This window comes from Dromaius novaehollandiae, chromosome 11, assembly GCF_036370855.1.
Source record: "Dromaius novaehollandiae isolate bDroNov1 chromosome 11, bDroNov1.hap1, whole genome shotgun sequence".
NCBI lineage: Eukaryota > Metazoa > Chordata > Aves > Casuariiformes > Dromaiidae > Dromaius > Dromaius novaehollandiae.
In genome coordinates, this window is record NC_088108.1 from 16,083,739 (window position 1) to 16,093,564 (window position 9,826).

Here is a 9,826-nt window from a genome sequence, read left to right on the forward strand (position 1 = left end):
CTTCACACTGGAGGTAGAAAGTTTCTTTTTTTCTCTCCTTTCTTCATTGTTATTGTCTCTAGATCTCAATTATCTGAAATACTGTGTTAGTTAAGTTCATATTGCCCTGCCCTTCAGGTCATAGCTGATGCCAGTGCCAGAATACCCTCTAAAATGCTGGCAGATGTTTGCTTGAGTGGACTTTTATAGGTCTGAAGCCTCATTAGTTGTTTTCATGACCTGAATACTAATTTAGCAGGGTGATTCTTAGGCTCTGGATCTGAATACTCAGGAAATTTTGATGATTTTCACTCTATGGGTGCTATTTAGTTATCATTATTTAGAATAATACAGAATAATTTAATAAATATCTTCTACACCAATAAGCATTCTGCCTCAGTACAGCAAATGATTAATGAAATCCCTATAATAAATCTAAGTATTTTAAGTCAAGATGACCCAATAAAAAATAAATTGTTGGGTCAAGTGGCAAATGAAAGATATTCAGGATTGGTAACACCTCATTAAAAACCATTTCAGCTGCCCTAAGGCAAGATGTTAATACACAGTAATTGTCTACCCAGAGTGACTCTTTTTCCAGTTACATGAATAATGCAAAGTAAGTATTTAAATATTCTTGTTTGTATCTTTAACAGATTCACCATAGCTTCAAAATGAAATCAAGACTGACTTTTTAATGTTTTATGCTACTATCATGAGTTCACAAAAAGAAGGATAAAAACATGAGAGAATTATATCCCCTCCTAGCAGAAATTTCCCTTACAGAAAAAGAAGTCAGAAAATTATTTAAATAGGATAGCTGTGAATCCTAAGGAATTAGTACTGCTGCTACTTCCACATTTGTCCTTCTGCTCCAACAAAACTGTAAACAAATAATAGTACATTAGTAATAGTAATTTGAACAGGACAAGCGATGTCTGTCAGTCTACCAGAATTTCCTGTTGCCCATTTTGTGCCTGTCACATTTTAACAAGGAATACCACTAAGCAGTGAAACAAAAGTGGTTTATAATGTAGATTAGCTCAAATTCCAATAAATCTCGAGTACCCTCACAATCTGAACAGGATATCCCTCTTCAATCTACCTGTAGAAAAAGAATTCATGCAGCCCTACCCTTAACAATAAATAAATAAATAAATGAATGAATAAATAAATGTTAACATTGCTTTCATTATTCTGCTACATAGTGCAGTCTTCTATTAAATATTGATTGGCTCAGTCCTACAGGCATTCTGTATTCTAGTGTGCTGATCCTGATCCTTGGAAGCAAAAAAGCTCCAGAGGCTGACTGGAAACTAAAAGTTTCCTGAGGGCGCTAATATGAGCATCAGATACATTTAGAACCAAAAAACAATTTGGAAATGCTCCCATCGAAATTCTATAGCATTGTCTGTATGTGCAGCCTCATCTCACCTTGCCTTTCCTTTGCTTGATTCCTTCGAAGAAAGCAGCTTGACAAGCTGGGCTCGATTTGGTTGCATCAGGATTCCACAACACCTAAGGAATGAGTAGGAAGAAGCAGCTGATCATCTTATCAGTGAGAAAACTTCAGTAAGAATCTTACTTAATAGTAAGTGTGGTTCCCAACAACGATGACATATACATGCTCAAAAAAACTGTACAACTTTCCAAAGTTAGAGGCAATATGCAAAACTTGGGATATCTACAAAACGTAACAGTATGTAATAATGCTTTTAATATGCAGTGTGCCAAGCATGTTTGTAATATCAAAAAAAAAAATGATTTACTTAATGAAGTGATTTTGTGTTGATTTAAATAAGCACATTTATTATGAAGCATTTTACTCATTTTATTGCTCTTCTCAGTTTTTAATGTTTTAAAAATTAGTAATGGAGTTACATTGACTTCTGAAAAAAAATGTAGCAATCAGACAGACAAAAGACATATAAAGCACAGCACCAAAATATAATCTTAGTGGTGCCATGGGATCCAAATTTGCAAACACAACAAAATGGTTGTAACACAATTATGAAGCTGAAACAGAGAAAACTCAAAAGTTTCATCATAAAGAGATATCCTGTGAGAGCAAATCACATGACATGGCTTTATTCATCTTGAAATAATATTTTGATCATATGTTTCAGGCTTTGAATGGCTGGAAAAAAGAAGTTTGTACTTCTGCTTGAACTACCATTTTACAAACTATCACCCAAATTTTTGGAAACTCTGGAGTTCATGACACAGTTCAGTTTTCTAAAATTAATATTTCATAAAATGCTTAATGAAAGTACTATCTTGAAATAATACTGAAATAAACAGTTTACAACTTGGGCTGGAAAACTATAACTTGTATCTTTGTTATCTGACTGAATTTTACAAAAATACTTCTAGCTGCAGCTGCTTGATCAATTGGATACAATTTCTGTACTGAAATGCTGACCATCAGTTTGAAACAACAGTGAGCAAAGTTTTCAAGCATAGTACTGTTATATATGAAGATTTTATTTCAATCATTCCTTCCTGTACATATTGTCATCTGAGTACTTGTCATCAATATTGCTGTTTCTTATGTGTCTGCTCTACGGTAAATAACTCAAAGACATGATCTCTGTTTTGCAGTCTAGATTGAATATTATTCTATTCCAGTCAAAGAAGAATGTGACACTGAATGTCACACTCAGAAGAACGTTACCACTGAATTGAGTGTTCCAGCTAGCAAGAGATATAGTGGGTGACAAGCACTACTTCAAAGGTTTATCATTCCCCAAAGCAGCCCACTCTTTGGAATTAGGCAAAGCTTCTTCAAAATCAGGCTCATTTCTGGTAGCCTATCCTGAAAGGTTCATGTTAATTAGCATACAAATATAACTTAAGTAACTTTAAATTGTAAAGACCCTTCTACACTGGGGAAAGACAATTTCCCCTAGCACCTGCATTATCCCATTGACTTGTATGGGTCCTATAACAGTAAGGTGCACAGGATGTGAATCCATGAAGTTTGGCATGCGGGAAGTTTAAAACTCTGTTGTGTTAGCAAACTACCTGCTCTTTTAATTAGGTTTCTTAAGCCATATATTTCACTTTATATATTCTGATCTAATCAAATTAGGATAGGAAAAACAGTAGAAGAAACCATAAGGTTAGAAATAACAAGACTGATTAGAATCCACAACTAAGATGGCAACAGGACATTGCCAGCAAGGAAGGGAGGACAATGACAGAGAAATATGTAGCCTAAAAGGGCACCTGCCTCACCGCTAACATTTTTCTCTGCACTTTTTAACTTAATTTAGATGTGTCAGGATGCTACTTTACATAGTTTTTGATCTGCACTCCTCTACAACTCTACAGAGAACAAGTGAACCCCCTATTCTCAGCTGGTAGATTCGTTGCAATCATGCATCATGGCATCAATCTGCTGCATAAGTTACTGCTTCCAAAACAGACAAACAATGAAACACAATTCTATGTTTTATTGTACAATGATCCTCACTGCAATCTACCGTCAGTGTTTTACCAGACTGCCACCTATAACTGAAGGTTTCTAAGCAGAAGTTGAAAGGAAAAGCAAACTGCTTTTGTTTCTTGCTTTAATGAATGGCATTTTTATGTCTCCATCAACAACAATATTCTTCAGCCTTGAAACCTTCCACCAAACTTCTGTTTCTAATATGTTTGTGTTGCATTACTAGGGCTGATTAGAACCTTTTTGTTGAAAAGAAATGAGTGCAAATCAGTGTCTTGTAAAACCACTTTCTCAATAATTATTTAGACTTGATTAACCTTCTTGCAAAATGTAATAAACTAAGATATTTTGCAGTACACTGTTAAAAAGTGAAATTTGTTCCAAATTATAACAATATTTAATTTTCATATTACTGTTATTCTTTCTACCCTTTTTACAACAAGTAATAGCAATGCAAAAATGACTAAAGTTGTATTCTGGAAATCCTCGGACTATCCAACCAGGCAATGCATGCCTTACTGATAATAAAGCAAACCATCGGAGCCAGCACAGATTTTCAAAATGTACGTGATGATGCTAGAAAAAGGTACCAGACAAGAACTATGCAGTCTGAAGCCCACTGAAGAAATCAGGAGCAGTTGTGCACTCTTTCCTATTGACATGTTTCAGCCTTAATCTGAAAGGTTGCTTTTAGACAAGCAAGGGTAGTTCATGCCTACTGTACCCTTGGCCTTCCCTGCTGAGATTCCCAACAAGAATGTCTCATCTCTGTGTGATATTTAATCTAGACTGTAAGCCCCTTAGGGGCAGAGATCACATCTACTTGTCTGTAAAACCTAATGTGCACATATGGCAAAAGAACAAATAGTAAAAAAAGGATCACAGGCAATATGTGATGCTAAGTTTTGTTTACCTTTCCAGCATGAGAATATATTTATACTACAGTTACTTTCCAGAATACTTAAGCCTGAGAAAACCTCTATAGGTCTAATAGTCAAAATGTGCAAAGGGTGATGTGCCACCATTCAATGTATCAACGAAGTTTTTGTATCAGCCTTTCTGAAGCAAAAATGCTCTGTTAGATAGGGCTTGAAGTTTAAAGGCTAGTTAAGAGGACTGAATCCTTTGTTTTATTCTAATGTGCATGTGATGTGACAGCTGCTACCTGATTTAAGAAGAACTGGAGAAACTCAAAAAATAGCAACCACAGAATTTAAAGTAATGAATAACGGAAATTGTTCAAAAAATTTTCTGTTTTTTTCCCCACTCAAAACACAGCATATAGTAGCTGCACACTGTTAGCAACACACTACTGAGAATTGTTAATCTGTGAATAGGGATCTGGAAAGAATGATGTTACTCAGCAGTGTGCTAATCACCTGACCATGGCAGTTAAAAAATGTCCTCACCACAACAAAAATGTTCATTGCTAGCAGGCTATCACAGGGTGGGTTTGACTATTCTGTTTCCAAGCAGAGGTTGTGCCAGAAAAAGCTAGTGTTGCATCTTGAAAGTAATTTAAACAAGGAGCCTGTTTTGGCCAACATGACAATAATCTGAAATAATGCAGGTGAAAAGCTAAAAATTCTTTCAAATGCGAACACCCTCTGTTAAAATCACAAGGCATGCACATGACTGTTGGGTTAGAGAAGGGAGCCAGCTTTCTGCCAGAGCTGGCAGAGCAGTACAATGTTATTTGGATTCAAAAACTATGTTAGATAGGACAACAACATTGTCTTTATGACTCATTTTTGTCAGACTGGATTCAAAACTTATACCAACAAATTTGACATTTCATACTGCTCTGCAGAAAGCAAGTAAAATGAGTCCATGTTTTAAAACAGCAGGGAAGCTTCCAGTGCTACAATTAACTGGTAACATATGCCACTGCTGCCAAGAGGATTTTTAATCTCTTTAAACATTAATGTAGCATTTTTGCTTCTGTCGCAATAAGGCAGCCATCTGTGTTTGAACCTGCTGGGAAACTAGGGATATGTTTACAGAGAGAGAAATAGAGAGGGAGAGAGGGAGGTAGACAACCATGTTTCTAGATCCAGCATCTAAAATAACAAATCAAACCTTTTAAAAAGTATTATTAACGAGTCATACAGCTGTAGGAAGATTGTTCAGATGCTCAAACTGCTCAATTTAAAGCTGTACAAAACAGTAACCTGCCCAACCCAGCATATATTCTGCTCATTTAATACACACATTTTTCTGCATAACTTTGCACAGTTACTAAAGGATTTTGTTACAGACTTATTTCCAGGAAAATCCCAGTCCTATAACTTTGAAACAAACTTCTTACAGAATATCGAACCGCATGAAAAAGGCAGAGTTCTGCAAAATCTTTCGGCATGAATAGTAATTCGGAAGGTCCAATTCTGCATTTTTTGCAAGGACTGTTTTCTAATAATAGGGCTTAATTGAATGGAGTACATCTTCTAAAGATATAAAGATTTAGCTCTTATGAAATACAGGGCACTAAAAATTCTGTATCCAAAAAGCATGCCCAGCACTCACTCCTACAGTCTGAGGCTATTCTGACAAAAGTCACATCATCTGCCCATCTTCTTTCTATCCTAAGGTCCTTCCTTTTCATCTTTCTCATGCTAGTAACAAAGGTACTAACTAATGCTCTCCCTGGGGCTTTGGACTGGTGGTAATCAGGAATCTGTCATTTCCCTTCCTTCAGGCTCTGATAAGGTTGAGTCCACTGGCCAATTTTAACTAAATAGGAGCCACTTCAGAGCGAGTTATACCCCTAGAATTGTCATGAAATGGGCAGACGGAAAGAAAGCCAAATTCCTCCAGAGCAGGAAAGTCTGGGTGTGAGGGCACCAGCTACCTGCTACATATGGCCCACTGCTTTTCACCCAGTGACAACCAGGCTGTCGGTGCACGTCGGTGCTCAGAAAAAAGCCCAGGCGCAGAGTCCAGCTCAGCTGTTTAAGGAAAATGGGTGGGAGTGGGGTACTCTGGACCAGTGGGGGTTGAGGAAGGAGAGAAACATGAGTGCCGTGGGGGCTACAGCAAGGAAGACAGCAACGGCACAGACATACGAACAAGGCTCTGTTAGCTTCGCTGCTCAACTGATAACATTTTTTTAAAGGGACTAATGCCCTCTGAGATACAAAAACAAGCTTGTGGCTATTGTCTACAGACCTGTGGAAAGGCTGTGGATACTGGTTCACTCCTCTTGGAAAATATTAGCCCTGCTTTTTCTTTAAGTTCAGTCTATACGTCTTGGGAAGACAGACTTTAAAATGTCACTCGGTCTTGGGAGAGGGAAACTCGCAAGGGATTTGGCCTAAGTAGCGCACGCAGCACTCCCCACCAGCCTGCGCTGCCTGGGAAAGCCACAGCCACCGATTGCTCTCGATTCTGGGGAAGATCCAGAGCAGTTTGCAGCTGCTCAGATGCCCGCCCGGGCCCTGGAGCCAGCGCACAGCCAGCAGCGCCGGCCAGCTGCATCGCCGCAGCCAGCTGCCCTGCTGAGCACCCGGCGTGACAAGGGCCAGGCGACCGCGAGCTACAACGGCAGGAGGGGCACCGCTGGCCAAGGGACGCGGAGGGACCAGCTCCGGGGGCGTTCCAGCCCTGCCACAGATTACTTTATCAATGCACATGGTTAATATTTTTAATTTGGTGGGCTAAATTGTTAAGTGCTGACTTCCAACATCTTTCGATCAAGCTGCAGGTGCTCAGCAGTTTTAAAAATGTAGCCGCATATATTTAGGCCCATTTGTTTTTCCTGGCTACAGCAATTCAGGTGGGAGATTTTAAAGTTCTTAAGTATGCTTTTTGCTGCTGGGTTATTGCTGGTTGCTGTGGATATATTGACTAATGGATGGAAAGGGGATACAGGAGTGGTCTATTGTGTTATTAAGAACTGTCAAGCAAGAGATAAACCCCTTTTTAAATGGATATGTGCATAAGTTAAAATATATCAGCATGGATTTAGACACAACTATGTAAACCCTGGAGTGATATTTTTGGCTACAGCTCCTAATTTAGTTTAAATGTAAGATGGCAATAAATAACAGTTATTTCTCACACACACAATTAAGTCCCTAACATTTATAAAATACCATGTAACACATACACCTCTAAAATCTGGGAAAATCCTCATGTTGAATATTTTATTGTGATTTATTACATCCTATATATTTCCTGTTACATCCTATATATTTCCCAATGAAAGAAAACCCATATGAAAAGAATGACTTCCTTTCTCATGAATAAACCACGTTTCATTTTTTTTTCTTTTTAGTTAAAGCCAGCATATTCTGAGATCCCCCTTAGATTACCTGAACTCGGAACTGGCACGTACTAGCTTGCATCTTAATTATCTGTTGAACTCAACCATTAAAAGATAAGTGTAACGCTACAATAAACTAGTTCACCTGCAAATAATTAACTTCTGTCCAAAACTGTCAGCTACCTAAGTTTGAATCACTATGTATGTATGTAACTAGGTAAAAGTTCCTGAAAATTTTTGCCGTTATACTTTAAAAAGCATTTTATGGCAAACCAGTTCTTTGAGGACAAACTAAGATAATCCCAACAGAGAAAGATAATGGTAGAGGAACTAGTGAGAGAAACGGAAAAGAGGGACAGCAGAAATTTCTGACAAAGACAGTATTTATGAACCATTTGCACCAAAGGAGTGTAATTTGGCCAGATGACTCCTCGCTAAATTTTTAAAACTATTTTGTCTGCTTTTTTAATACTTGGAGATCTAGCCAGATCTTTACTTTGAAATGCCATACTGGGGTTGCATTGGAGTTTGTTTTTTGCAAAATATGTGGAATATGTAAATTTTGTTCCAAAAAGAATCTTTTTTATTCCTTTTTGATAAATTGTTGCAGAGTTCTAACTTTCCACATGCTCTGTGTACATCATCTTTCAGCATTTCTACTCAGTGTTAAAGAAAAGATTCTGATCCTGCTCATGCTTGTGCATATATTTAGTTGTTATACACATGAAAAGTTTGATGGAGCTATTCATATGTCCAAAGCTAAATACATATGTATATTTTTCCGCACATAAACTGTAGTGAACTCTATTAGTTAGCTAATTTTTCTATTAGTTAGCTAACTTTTCAAAAAATGCCCTTACTAAATATTTAGCTCCTAGGCAGCAAGTAATAGCAAAAGTATATTAAAATTTTGCAATGGATTAATTAAGAATCACAAAAAATGACTTACAGGAAGAGGAAAATACTGATAATAAAAAGCTCAGCATGAAATCCTCTGGTAATAGTTATTCAAATCTATATCTTCAGTAGTATTCAAGGAGGTACTGATATCCACTCAAGAAAAAGAAACAGACTAATAATATCAATCTGTTAGAGAAACGTCTGATACTGATTCATTGAAAAATAAATGAATTCAGTGTTTAGCAAGCTGTATGTAATCCACAGTGTCATATCTGAGAATTTATAAAGTATTTAAACAAGTATTTTTTCTTTTCTTACTTCTTAGAATGCAGATTACTTATTTTCATATATTTCCTTGTTATGTTTTGTAGTGTGACAGGGAAGATCAACTTAGTCAATGTCTAAAGAAGTCACCTATTGAGAGGCAAGCTGAATTGAAATCCACATTGTACCACAGAAGTATGAAAAATCTGTTGTAATTTTTATCTCCTAGTTGCTCTCACCATCTAAATCTGGATTTGTAAAAGTTCAGTCTTTACCCACTCCAGGAGAAAATTCTAGTTAAATGCAAAGTCACTGCAGCAAAACAAGAGATGATTTCCCAAGTAGATAAGGCCAGTGCATTTGTAACTGGAAAGAACAACTTTGAGAGTCTGGTACAATTAGCTCTATATTCAAAGGCTCTGGGTAGTGTTTCAGAGTTTAGAAAGACATTATATGGATTTCTGTTTATGGAAATTGGAACTATGCACCCAGAGGCATAAATCTGCTAACAGACAATATGTAAACAGACAATAGCTTTTTATTGCCGAAGTTTCCTTCTGTGATTAACGCACATGCATAATTGTCTGAGATGGAAGGCCATGTGATATGTTTTGCACATAGCAAATTCCCAGGTAGTGCTTTGAGCCACTACTAATAAAAGTAACATAAGCTAAAATAAAAGTACCATGACCCTCAGGTCCTTTTCTGCAGAGCTGCTCCTAAGCTAGTCAGTCCACAGCCTGTACTGTTGCATCGTCTTACTCCATCGCAGGACTTCATATTTAACATTACTAAAATGGTGGTCATTTTAGCTATTAACTGATGTAAGGAAGGTGTTGATAGTACAGAAGTGACAGATGGAACTAAAGAGGAAGAAAAAGAAGTGGTTCCCATAGACGATTTTGGACAGAGTGAGAAAATTCACCTTAGGGATGATGAAGGTAATTCCAAGTTACCTGCCAAGACGTCAGAAC